The 13,601-nt window shown below is 53.5% G+C and overlaps 1 protein-coding gene across 2 annotated transcripts in view; it reads right to left on the bottom strand.

The window, feature by feature from the left end:
- GFOD1 (Gfo/Idh/MocA-like oxidoreductase domain containing 1) overlaps window positions 1-13,601 on the bottom strand; it is a 120,279-nt gene that overhangs the window by 33,389 nt on the left and 73,289 nt on the right. The window contains exon 2 of one of the 2 annotated variants that reach the window (XM_089334439.1): window positions 9,504-9,549. The exons of the other annotated variant lie outside the window; for it this stretch is intronic. The gene's annotated coding sequence lies outside the window, so the exon portion shown is untranslated. The remainder of the gene's footprint in view (window positions 1-9,503; window positions 9,550-13,601) is intronic. 2 annotated transcript variants of the gene reach the window in all.

The raw sequence follows: 13,601 nt of genomic DNA, 5'->3' as shown, positions 1-13,601 counted from the left end.
CTGCTCCCACTGCTAGTGGAAACGAGATGCCTCTCTGGCTAATGGAAAGCGAAACGGCCCTCTGCAGGTTGTTTACCACATTCGGTAAGAGCTCTCTGTGCCGCCTCTCCTTGCCCAGCCCTGCCCTGAAGTGCACCGAAGGACGTCTCACCCGAAGCCTGCGAGGGCCTGACAAGCACGGGGCTCTAAGGCTCCAGGAAATCGCAAGCAGCCCGAGCTCTGCTCAGCCCTACACGCATGGGAGGGGAAGGCGGGAAGGAGGGTTGAAGAGGGAGAGGAGAGAGAAGCCATCCTTCCTACCTGGTTTAAGCTCACGCTCCCAGGAACACCTTGCATCTCCTTCTTGACATGGAGTACCGTGACCAGAGCAGCTCACTGAACCTCAGCTTCCAAATTCAGTCCCCCCGACAAAGAAGGGGACGTCCAGTTCCAAACAGAACTGGAAGGTAATGTCATGGACAGGAGTGAAATTGACATTTTGAGAGTCGATGACTGTTTTGAGTCCTTTGCATCTACTGTTGAGGAATAGTGGTTTTTTTTTTTTCTTACAATTTGTTGAACTCTTAGTGTAGGGTTAATCTTATATGTATAAAATAAAATAAACTGAGAGTAAATCATTGTAAGAAATTAAGAGGGGGAATAGGAGAGGGAAGAGGAGGAAGGGTGGGAGTGTGGGCAGGAGGGTGGGTGGGGTGGGAAGTATCACCATGCTTCCAAATCCGTGTGTATGAAATACATGAAATTTGTATCACTTAAATAATATTTTTAAAATTTTTTTTTAAAAGAAAGAAAAGAGACTCTCAACCCATCTGGCCCACCGCAGTGGTCCTCCAGCGTTTCACAGCCAGCCCCCGGGAGCCTCTGCCGAGTCCTGGCCCAGCTGGCTGCCTGCTTCCCTCCGTGGTAGCATTTATGACACAGATGGGAATGCGTGCAGCAGCCCCTGGCTGCCCTCCCCTCCTCTCCTCTAGAAACACAACCACTGATGTTTAGTTGGTCCCGTGGTTGCCAAGAATAGAAACTACACCTCCTGGTCCCCAAACAATTAAGTGTGGCAAAGTGACCAAGCTCTGGCCAGTAGTGTGTAAGCGAAAGGGATGTGAAAACTCCCCATGGTGCAACTCGCCATCCCTCCACTTCCTGCACCAGCACTGATGAGGGGAGGCCGTACAAGCAAGGACAGCGAGGCAGAAGGTTCTAGATCCTAGACACTGGAGCTGCCAGGCTACCAACAGGGGCCCTGCCACGTGACAGAAAATGCAGTTTGGGATCCGGGTTGCTGAAATTGTATGCCTGGGGCGTATTTGTAGGAGAGAAAAAAGGAGCCAACCTCTGGCTCTTCCTACTGCTATTTCTGATGAAGAATCTTGCATCCCTGCTGGCTGGCTCCTCCTCTACGGGGACCACATCTTCCTCGTCGCCTTCTCTGTCTCCATCAGTCTCTATTTGTGGCCTATCCCAGAGCTGGACACAGAGAAGTATCCTTGATCAGCCTGGCCCAAGCACTTGGAACAAATCATCATACTAAAAACAAGGTCTTGGGGGCTAAGCCGCCACCGGCAATGCCAGAAACCCACATCGGAGCACCAGTTCCAGTCCTGGCTGCTCCTCGTCTGACCCAGCTCCCTGCTAATGAGCCTGGGAAGGAAGCAGAAGATGGCCCAGGTGCTTAGGCCCTTGCCATCCTCATGGGAGACCCAGATAGAGTTCCTGGCTTCTGGCTTCAGCCTGGCCCAGCCCCAACCATTGCAGCCATTTGGGGAGTGAACCAGCATATGGAAGACATCACTCTCTCCCTCTACCCCCTCCTTCATCACTCTGCCTTTCAAATAAAATAAATCATTTTTGAAAAATGGCCTTGGAATACCTTGAAGAAACTTAGCTACAAATGACCAAGTTCAAAGTGTTTCCTCAGAATCCAAACCTTCTTCACATCAGATTGAGTTTTTGTATAAACATCACTTTGTGCCCAGCCAGGAAGTTCTATGGAGCAAACTTTGGGGAAAAATTAAGATCAAATAGGGCTCAAAGGATTAGCTATTACAGCAGGACCTTTTCCTGACTCACTGGTTTTCATCAGAAAAGCATTGCAAATACGAACCCTTTGTTTAACGTAGATGGTGATGAAATAGATAGGGTGACTCCCACTCAACCACTCCCCTCCCCACATCCACGCAACTGACTCTGGGGTGTTGCCCAACCAAAGAGCAGAAGTTCACAGACTGTTTTTTCTTGGGTCAGCTCCCCAAGGATGGGAACGTCTGGCTTTGCTCCCAGAGAAACTGTGATCTGGAGGAGCTATGTACGAAATGTGCCCTTCCCTACCCAACACTGCAGAGGAGGGTGGCCGAGCGCGTGCGTTCCTCCACGTGGGGAGCATTTGAGAACCCACCATTCTCTCTCCAGCTCAGGAAACAGCCGCCTGGTCAGAACACAATTGAACATGACCTTGGGCCCAGCTGTGGCAGGGAGAGGTTAATTTCCTTTCTTTCTTAGGGCAGGACCCGGTTCCAATTGTCTTGCTCTGCCTAATTAGATTTTCTGCACAATAGAGCAAGCAAGTGCCTTATCTTGGGCAGCGAGGCAAGAGCTTCCCCTGGTTCCTCCTTGTGGGTTCAAGTGGAAGTTCAATGAGGGGCACATGTGGCTTTAAAAAAACAGCATTACTGGGAAAGTACTTTCTCTACTGGCGGCTGCTAGCACTATTCTGAAAAACACCTGGCAGGGAGGAAAGACAGGGCAGCTCAGGTGAACAACTCCCAGCCTGAAGGAAAGTAGGCCAGTAGGTCGAAAGAAAGTCCAACCACAAGCAAACGAAAGATTTAGTACACAGGAGATAATCTGATGGCTGATGGGACACAGTGCTGGCCTGCTTAGCACAGCATACTGGGCTGAGATATTTACTTCTGTGTTCATTTACCTTGGAATGGTACTTGGAATTTCTTAGAGAAATGACACTTTTTTTTTAATTAACAGAAAAATCTGACGACAGTGAAGCTAGCCTTCAAACCTACCACCCATCCAATGCCCAACATTAGATTAGGGGACTGTAATTTCAGTGACGTCTCTATGCACATGCTGGTATGGAGATAGATGTACAGGTAAGAGTCATTTTAAAGGGAACAGACCACGTACTTTCCTTAATAAAGGCGATTCCATGAGACAGAAGAGAAACTGTGATAAAACACAATCCACTGCGTTTCCACAGTGACACAGATCTGCAGCTTTTTCAAGGACTGACAGGACTCTGAAGGTAATGGCAAGGTGGGCTATAGTAAATGGCATTAGAAAGGCAGGTGACAGGAGCGGGAGTTCAGCCGAGAGGTTAAGTCACCAGCTTCCCATGTCAGAACGCCTGGGTTCGATTCCCGGCTCTGGCTTCTGAGTCCAGTTTACTGCTGATACACACTATGGGGGGCAGTGGTGATGGCTCAAAAAAATAGGTTCCTGCCAACCATGTGGGAGACCGGAGTCCCCAGCTCCCCAACCATGGCCCTGGGCCTTGCGGATATTGGGGGAGTGAACATGTGGGTGGGAGCTCTTTCTGCCTCTGTAACTCATAAAAGAAAGGGTGACAAGGAAAGAAAACCAAACCCCCAAGAGATTTGAGAACGTTTCCCTCGGCATTCTGGAAAGATACTTTTATTTCAGACAAGATCAGGCCACTCTGGAACATTCTCTGGGGCCTACAGCCCTGGCTCTCACAATGCTGTGGGCTCACTCCCAGGGATCTCTCTAGCACGTAACAAATCCTGACAACAATGACAGCTGGAAGAGGCATGGCAGGAGAGAGAGCACGACTTGGAAGCTCAGAATCACTGTCAAGGGATATCCAGGACAGAGCTGAGAAGGTCTGATGGGTTTGCATGGGAAAAGGACAAAGAGAAGAGGAAGAAGACGGGCAGGAGAAAGAGGCCGGATGCACATCACGGATGCCGAGAATACGGCCTCGCATTCACACAGCAATGCCGAGTTCATGTGCGAGGCGACAGTGGGAAAGCTTGCAAAGCAACAGAATCGTATGGTGCAGGAGAGCCCAGGGCCTGCACACAGGCAGTGCCCCGGGCCTGCTTCCTTCACCATGCAGTGAGGATCAACCTGGACCACAGCCACCCACTTCCAGCCAGGCGTTCTTTGTAGCCTGCATTTCTCAGAGACAGGCCCAGGTGTCACCGGAGAGACCCCCTTCCGGTGCGGGTGGTCCCGTGGAGGAAGGCTGTCACCCGGTCTGTGGCAGGGACCAGGCACAAGTGTCAAAGAGCACCGTGCCATCGCCTCCCCATCAGTAGCTGGGGGCTGTTGCTTCCTACAACCTGCTCACTGGCAGCATTGCCAGGGAGCAATGGGGACAAGATTTTCGGAAGTCACTTGGCAAAGCTTGGAGCGGTTTGGCTCTGCCACGTCCTAGCTGTTGGTGTCAGTGCTCACGGGGGTGTCTCTCTGCGAGAAGCCACGTGAGAACCGCTGAAGGCGCTGGTTCCCACCAAGCACTGAGAGCAGCGCCAACACGTAGTAGGACTTCAGGCATCAGCCGTGATGGTCCCACTGCCACTGAGCACACCGGGAGTGCTGTGCGCTGAGTCCTGTCCCCACAAAATCATATGCCAACGACCAAATCCCCGGGGTCTCAGCATGTCACTGTACTTGAAGACAGGCTCTTTGAAAAGGTAAGGAAGTTAAGATGGAGGGCAGTCGGGTGGGCCCTCATCCAATCTGACCAGCGTCCTTATAAGAGGAGGAGGTGGGGACACAGACACAGAGGGGAGGCAAAGCAAAGCAGAGGGCCTCAGAAGAAACTGACCCTGCCCGCACCTCGATCTTGAACTTCCAGCCTCCAGCAAATGGCTCCCAGAGCAGAGCTAAGGTTCAGCCACCCCGAACCAGCCCGGTGTGGAGGCACAGCCAGTGTCACTCCTGAGTGGTGATCTCAGCAAGAAAAAAATGTCGAGTATGCTTCATGCCCACCCCCGGGGCGCACCTGTGAGTCTCATTCCAGGGGTGTGGACCCTGGGGCGCGAGAGCCAGCCTTGGGCTACAGACATTGGCAAGCCAGCATCTGCCTTCCACCCGCCTTGTCTCGCCTTCCCCCTGGGTTTGCACAGCTCAGTACTCAAAATGTGCTCTGAGCACTCCCTCCCCCCCCCCCCGCCCTGGCCCCCAAGCACAGACCACGTGATGACTGAGCACAGTGAAGAGTGGGGGTGGGGGGCTCCTAGCGAAGCCATTACCAAATCCTCATCAGAGAAGCCCTTGGGGTCTCTGTCTGCTCCGAGGACTGGGACAGGGTTGCTATGACAACGAGCACGTGCCTGTTTACTCGGCACCATTCACGGCCTTTCAAGTGGTCTCAATGGCACCCACTGTATACACAAGACGCCCGAGGAAATCGGAACTGGGAATGAAGTTTTATCCCAGCGTTGAGCGAGCCCAGGCAGCCGGCTCGCCCACTGGCTCTGCCCCTGAGCTAGCCTCTGCCCACAGCCCCCTAGAATGTCTGCACCTGGGACTTGTGTGTAATTATGCCTGATGTTCTCCCCCATTTCATTTTTTTTTTTAATTTTTAAAGATGTGTCTCATTTGAAAGGCAGAGCTAGAGAGACCGAGAGAGTGAGAGAGATCTTCCACCCATTGGTTCACTCCGAAATGGCTGCAACAGCCAGGGCTGGGCCAGACCAAAGCTAGGAGCCAGGAGCTTCTACCTGGTCTCCCACGTGGGTGGCAGGGCCCCAAGCTGCTTTTCCAGGCCCATTAGCAGGGCGCTGGCTCAGAAGTGGAGCAGCCGGGACTCAAACTGGTGCCCGTATGGGATGCTGGCATCACAGGCCACAGCTTTACCTGCTATACAACAACGCTGGCCCCAATGTCTTTTTCATTAAAATTTTATTTACTTATTTATTTATTTGAGAGGCAGGAAGAGAGAGCATGAGCAAGAGAGCTGCCATGCGTTGGTTCACTCCCCAAATGCTCCCGACAGCGCCAAAGCTGCGATCCAGGAACCCAAGGCAGGTGTCTTACGTGAGTGTCAGGAGCCCAATCAGTTGAACCATCACTGCTGCCTTCCAGGGTGTACACTGGCAGGAAGCAGGAGTCAGAAGGCAGGGTCAAGACTCCAGCCCACGTTCTCCAGTGTGGGATGCGGGCATCTTCACCAGCCTCTTAACTGCGAGGCCGAGCGTCTACCCAACCCCCGTGTTCGAAGCTACCAGCCGCACAATTTGGTGGAGCATCTGCCTATAGTGCCCGAACCCTTTCACGCCCTGTGAGGCAGCAGGGGGATAAACCTGCCTGGGGACAAGCACCATGGGGTTGGCCAGCTACTTGCCAGGGAGGGGTTCACCCTGTCTCTGACCTCCAGGTCTCTCTCCTGCCACCACACAGCCAGAGCCAGCACGCACAATGACAAGTGATACGCACACATTCCTTGCCCAGAGGGTAGTCAGAAGAGCTGCTCTGCTCCAAGAAAAACCAATACAATATCCTTTCTAATGCACGGGGCCCATGGTGGTGGTTGGCTGCAGCAGGGCCGGAAGCTCCCAGCTGGAGCAGTTTAGCTCTTTACTCTCTGCCCAGGGTAGCCATGGGTGAAAGAGCACCACTGTGAAGCCTGCACTGACCCCTTGTCTATGAGGCTGCACCTGCTCCCACCACCTGGACCACTGGGGACAGCCTGTGCTGCCTTCCCAGACAAGTTCATGGACACACAAGGCCAAAAAGACACCTCGACAGGTAGGCCGAGCCTCTGAGCCTGAGCTCCGTTGGGTCCTGTCCTTTGCACAGATTCACGGGAACAGCAGTCACCTGTGAAATCATCCAGCACAAAGAGGCCGGATACAAGCAGGCCAGTCAGTGTGCAGCACGCAGGAGGGCCAAGGCCCTGCAACTCCGCTGCGAGCCGGGTTCTGGATGTATGGAGAGTGTTTCCCTTGGCTCCACAGCTGCCAAAGCAAACACTTGTTCTAAAGAAAAGATACGGGCTCGCTTCTGCCAGCCTAGTGTGGGTTTTCGTGTCCCATAGAAATTTCAGGGAGAGCCCAGTCTGTGTCCCGGCCGGGCTGAGTGGCATCAGAGGAACATGCCAGGTGCTCTGGGAAAATGGAGAAAAACAAGGCGTGGGCTCCCTTCCTCAACGTCTTGCGATTCGGAGAGAAAAGCTGTGCATATTTGGACATGACTCACGATGGCGGTGCAGTCACATTGGACCGGGTGCCAGGTTCGTGACGCAGGCCTGGGAGTGCTCTAAGGATTTGGCAGAGTCAGCCAGCCTCCCTGCATTCCAGCCAGCAGAACAAAACTCGCCCTCGGAGGCCTAGGAGGCCTGGGCGCGGAGCTGCTTGTCAGGTGGGGCGAGGGATGCTGTTGGGAGGCCGAGATCAGCTCGGCAGGAGCCCAGAGCCACTGTGCCTGGGTCCACTTCCTGGCGTGGCTTCTGTGGCCCCTCACATCATCTCTCTGCACTTCCAGATCCCCATCTGTACAACGGAGCCCAATCCCCGGGTCTCCCATCACTGGGGTGTTGTGGGAAGAGCCCCAGCGTGGTGCCTGGCACAGAGGCTGCCTGTGATCCACCTGGATTTGAACTTACAAAAGGGCTCCCCTTGGTTCCCAGCAGGAATCAGGATGCTCAGTCTATGTAAGAGAGGAGATTACTCGACCCAAAATGATTGTGGTGCAGAGGGTTCAGTCGCCACTTGTGACACTTGCATCCCCTATCGTAACACTGATTCAAGCCCTGGCTGCTCCACTGCTGCTGCGATCCCTGCTAATGCTCCTGGGAAGGCAGCAGAGGATGGCTCGAGTGTTCGGGCCTCTGCACCACGTGGGAGACCTGGATAGAATTCCAGGCTCCTGGCTTCGGCCTGGCCCAGTCCCAGCTGTTGCAGCCATCTGGGGAGTGAACCAGCAGATGGAAGATTCTCTCTCTCTTTCTCTCTCTCTCTCTTCGTCTTTCTCTCCACACCTTTGCCTTTCAAATAAATAAATCTTATGAAATGATAATTCTGCTTTAAAACTACATTTCCTTGGAGGAAGACCTCAGTTCCCTATGATCATGGTGTCAGCAGAGGGTCGTTGCAACCCCAGAGACTGCAGCAGCTCAGAGAGAGTGAGGCTTGGTTTTCCTGCCAGCGATGGCAGCAGCCGTATCCATGCAGGGAAGACAATGAGGCTTTCCCAAGGGGAAAGCCCGCCCCGAGCAGCTCCCACCTGGCCCCAGCCCCACCCTGCGGTGCGGACAGACCCCATCCTCCCCTGCTCTGCTCGGCCAGCTCCCTTCTCTGTTACCCTTTCTGGTGAGAACTCTTAACCTCAGAGGTTAGACCTACACACCTAACTTTCCTCACATCTTCTTTTTTTCTTTTTTTAAAAATATATTTATTTATTTATTTGAGAGGCAGCATTACAGAGAAGGGGAGAGGCAGAGAGAGGTCTTCCATCCGCTGGCTCACTCTAGATGGCTGCAATGGCCAGAGCTGGGCTGATCTGAAGCCGGGAGCCAGGAGCTTCTTCTGGGTCTCCCACACGGAGGCAGGGGCCCAAGGAGTTGTGCCATCCTCTGCTGCCTCCCCAGGCCCGTTAGCAGGAAGCTGAATCAGAAGAGGAGCAGCCGAGACTCGAACCAGCACCCATATGGGATCCTGGGGCCATAGGAGGAGGCTTAACCTACTGTGCCACAGCACCAGCCCCTTTACATCTCCTTAAAGCTGGTTTAGTCTCCCTGCTGCCACCTGTTCTGGAACTCAAGCACACAGTTCTCCTGAGACAGTTCTAGAACACACTTGACTGTGGGGAACACGAGCCTTCTCTGCCATCCAGTTGGCCCCACCTTTGACACCGGCAGCCCTGCTGAGGGAGACCATTGCCAGCATTGAAACGAAGGAGGTGTGGCTGACTCACTGCTCCTCCTCCATCCACCTTATCTTGGCTGCCCAAGCTCAGAACACTAAGTTCTCCGAGAGTGGGTGCTCCTGGGCACGGGCCTGCCCTGGGGCTGGGGCTGCAATCCCCTCCCTCCCTCCCCTCCTCATGTGTCCTCAAGGCAAGGCATCCGCCCATCTCCTAGATCAGGGGGAACTAACATGGCAGGCCAGATCCTGTGTTTGATTGGCATGGTCCACCCCTCCTTGGCTGAGGATCGGCCCAGCCTGGGGAGAGGGTTAAACAAGATCACAAACACAGAACCGGCGGTTTGGGGTTCGGCACGTGATGGGCACTCGCCTAACCAACCGTGAGCTTTGGCGATCACCGTGCCTATGATGATCAGCATCTGGGGTTCTATTCCTTCTTTCAACAAACATGGGCCATGTTTTTCTCCTGGTGACCTTGTTAACCCGCCACACGGTGGTCAGAGACATCCAAGGTCCCAGCCCCCAGAGGACTTTAGGGTATGGCAGAAGAGACAGGCAACAAGCAAGCAAACCAAGAATGGAGCCTCTTTTGGGGTCACAGCAGGTGCTAGGAAGAAGCCAAGTGGAGTCCAGGATAGAAAATAAGGAGAGGGAACTCACTTTAGATGGAGCGTCCAGGGAAGGTCTCTGTGCGGGGACACTCGTTCTAAAATGGAAAGGACAAGAAAGGACGTTGCGTGGCTGGTACCACTGTGAGAGAGAGGCTGGCATGTGGGAGGCGGGCGGGGATGAGAGCCGGGGGCTTTGAATTCCATCCTCCGGTTACGAGTCTCTGCAAGGTTTCCCTCCGAGGAGGGCAGCTCATAGATGCACCAGACCGACTCAAACCACTCACAAGGAACCTTTTGTATCTGCACCTCAGTGAGAGTGCACCGAGTGCCAGGCTCTGAACTGATAATTTCACAGTCATTAGCCAGGCGAGGCCTGGCAGAGATGGGCATGGGATGATGGAAAGGGCCACGGGATGTGGACAGGTCTCAGAAGCTCGTAAAAGAAAGAGGATCGCCCGGCTGTGCCGAGGGCATGAATGGGGCACCCTGCCAGGAGTGTCTCAAACCATACCGCCACCATCATCATCCCAGACATGGCCAGTAGCATCTCAAACTACCCCACCACCATCCTCCTCATCATCTCCCAGAACCATCATTTAACTGAAGATTAAACCAATCCCCCCTTATCTGTGGGGGACACATTCCAAGACACTCAGTAGATGCCTGAAACCACGGATAGGATCCAACCCTTTATATACTATGTTTTTTTTTTCCTATACATACATATCTGGATTAATTTTTTATTTATTAAGTGAGGATACAAGGGCTGGTGTTGTGGTGTAGTGAGTAAAGCCTCCACCCATGATGCCAGCATCCCGTATGGGCACTGGTTTGAGTCCTGGCTGCTCCACTTCCAACCCAGCTCCCTGCTAGTGTTCCAGGGAAAACAGTGGAAGGGAGCCCAGGTGCTTGGGCCCCTGAACCCAAGTGGGAGACCTGGAAGAAGTCCCTGGCTCCTGGCTTTGGCCTGGCCCAGCCCTGGCCATTGAAGTCATCTGGGGCGTGAACCAGTGGATGAAAAATATTCTCTCTCTTTCCCCTCCTCCCTTCCCCCCCCCCCCCCGTGAACTCTGCCTTTCAAATAATAAATCTTTTTTATAAAAAGTATGGCTCCATTGAACATTGGCTAAAGAGAATTCACATCCTGTCGGGGGGTTGGGGCACAGAGACAGATGGCCTGAAATTCCATCACACTCAGAATGACGGGCAGTTTACAACTTGTCAGTTGTTTATTTCTGGAATTTTTCTTTTAATATTTTCTGACCGTGGTAGCTAAAACCACAGAAAGTACAACTGTGGGGAACAACTGAAAGTACTACAGAAAGTACAACTGGCGCTGTGGCGGAGTAGATTAAACCTCCGCCTGTGATGCCAGCATCCCATATGGGCGCTGGTTCGAGTCCTGGCTGCTCCGCTTCTGATCCAGCTCCCTGCTAATGCACCTGGGAAGGCAGCAGCAGATGGCCCAAGTGCCTGGACCCCTGCACCTATGTGGGTGGCCCAGAAGAAGCTCCTGGTTCCTGGCTCCTGGCTTTGGACCAGCCCAGCTCTGGCCATTGCAGCCATCTGGGGAATGAACCAGTGGATGGAAGACCTTTCTGTCTCTCTCTCCCTCTCACTGTCTGTAACTCTACCTCTCAAATAAATAAATAAATAAAATCTTACAAATAAAAAAGAAAGGAAGAGTGACTATGAGGAGATGACTGCAGTCTAGAGAGATTACTCTATATTTAGGAACTTCTTCACCGCCCACTTCCAATGGCTGAGTCTGCAAAAGTTTCCCCAAGGAATCTGCTTGTTGTTAAATGGTCCAGTGAATTTAAGTTGGCTCCCAGGGAAAATGCAGAGAATTAACCAAAAGACAGAGTACTAGCATTGCTCATGGGCTGTGGCAGTGCTGCTAGTACAGACGTCACCAGGGCATAGAAGGGCTCCTCCCGCATCATGCAAAGACGGGGGGTGGGGTGGGGGGTGGACACGCATCTCATAAACACAGCAGAAGAATTGCCGGAACCTGGGTCCTTTCAGCCACTGCATGAATAACAATATCATTTGCCACAGCATCAGGCCAACCAGGATGGGCGTCTGGATTCAAAACCTGCTGGGCAAAGATTAAACTGAGAGAGCGTGGCCCCACCCTCAGCTCAGAGCACACAAACACCGGCTCTCCTGAGAATGCATTCTGGAACACTCGGCCACGGTCACGTGTGCCCAGATGGATCTCACAACACCACGCGGCCCTCAGAGTGGGGGCAGAGACCAGCTCTCCGAAAGGGAAAGCCTTGGGTCTGTCCCCTCCTCCAATACCTAGAGAGAACCTGTTAACTCACAGGTAAGAAGAGAAAAGGTACTGGGCTCACCTGGCCTGGCTTCAGCCTCACACCTGGACTACGAATGTCATTTTGGGAAGCCAGCCGTTCACCTGGGTGACACCTTGCACCCAAAGCACCACAGGGGATGGGCTAGTCATCACCAGACCTGGAAAGGATGCACCCCACCCCCACCTCAAGAGAAAAAAGAAAGCTGGAGGTGGAGGAAGCCGCGTTATCCCCGGGTGGGGAACGGTGCCTCACAGGCCCAGTCTGCTGGACACAGCACGGCTCCACCAGGAACTCCTGCAGGACAGGGAGCCCCCGGGATGGTTCTCCTGGCACGGGGGTTTGATTTTCTCATCTCAGCCTCCGGTGTGCTCCTCTTTCCCTTAGCAGAATGAATGTATCAGCTCACACAGCCCAGACAGCACCACAAGGGATGTGGAGACCCCGAGGGAGGCAGGCGGCAGCTGGCCCGACTCCAGACCTGGGACACGCGGAAGGGATCTCCCGAGGCCCAGAGGATTGGTTCCAGCTCCAGCTCTGCTCCTGCTGTCTTAGTTTTACTCTTAGCTTCCGCTGTGAGGTGTTAAAGCTGTCCAGCATCCCAGGCATCAAGTTGTCCAGGGCTCACATGAAAGACTTAGGCATGGGGTGGCGTTGGGTATGGGGTTTAACACATCACTTGGGACACCTGTATCCCTTGAGTACCAGGTTCAAGTCCTGGCTGCTCCACTTCTGATCCAGCTTCCTGCTAATGCACCTGGGAGGCAGAGTGATGGCTCAAGAACTTGGGTGCCTGCCTCCCATTGAGTTCCGGCTCCTGGCGTCAGCCTGGCCCTGCTGAGGGCATCTGGGGAGTAAACCAGAGGACGGAAGATCTCTTTCCATCTGTCTGCCTCTGTCTTTCTCTCTCTGCATCTGTCTTTCACATAAATACAAATTAAAGAAAAACATTTTTAAAGATGAAGTATCAGCGAGGCCGCACGCTCACAGGCACTGGCAAAGTTGGGATGAAAGCTAAGGGCTCCCACGCACAGGTCTGGAGGGCGCCATCCTGTCACCCTGGGAAACGTTCCACACATCCTATCAGTAACACAAGCCCCGAAGGAGGTCAGAGAGGTGCCGAAGCTAACAGAGCATCCCAGTGCATCCTGCTGATGGTCTTTCCCCTACTTCCTGGCCCTGCCGCCAAGCTGGGGGGCCCAGCAGGTGGTTCCTGGTTTTGTGTTGTGCCGCAGTTCCCATCCAGCGGAAGGCTGGGTGTGAGGAGCCCGAGTTGCCACACTGGACTCCTACAGCACTTCCTGCTGAGAGAGAATTGAGGCAGGCAGGTGAGGCCAAGCTGAGAGAGGGCCCTGTGGGCTGGAGGGACTTGGGGTTCTGTTGTGTGCATTGCAAAGCCCTTGGAGGGGCTGGTGGCAGGGAAGTGATGGGATCCAATGTCCTGTTGTAGGAGGCTGGCTCTGGTTGAAACCCGTGCATTGTTTTCTCATGATAGACATGTTCCAAGAACTTTTACAAGACCCATTTTATGCACAGATTTCAAATTGGTTCTTGGGCACCAGAATAAACCTATCTCTTACTTCCACTTTCCACGAACTTTTTGAAGTAGGCTCACACTTGCTAGCGCATATGGAACCAAACCCATGCCTGCAAACTAGGCACAGAGGCAGAAAACACCATCTCCCTGAAAGCCAAGGGCCAGCCTCCGGTTCCGTCTGAATACCATGCACCCTCCCACCTGTCCACCCAGCCCCGTCTCTAAAGGGTGACAACCAAGCCTCAGGACACACAGCAAGGAGGCCTGACAGGGGAACAGAGTGGACTCCCCA

This window comes from Oryctolagus cuniculus, chromosome 5, assembly GCF_051225735.1.
Source record: "Oryctolagus cuniculus isolate XC-2025 breed Fujian yellow rabbit chromosome 5, ASM5122573v1, whole genome shotgun sequence".
Classification (NCBI taxonomy): domain Eukaryota; kingdom Metazoa; phylum Chordata; class Mammalia; order Lagomorpha; family Leporidae; genus Oryctolagus; species Oryctolagus cuniculus.
Note: the sequence above shows the minus strand (reverse complement) of the source record. Positions and strands in the feature narration are given on the sequence as shown.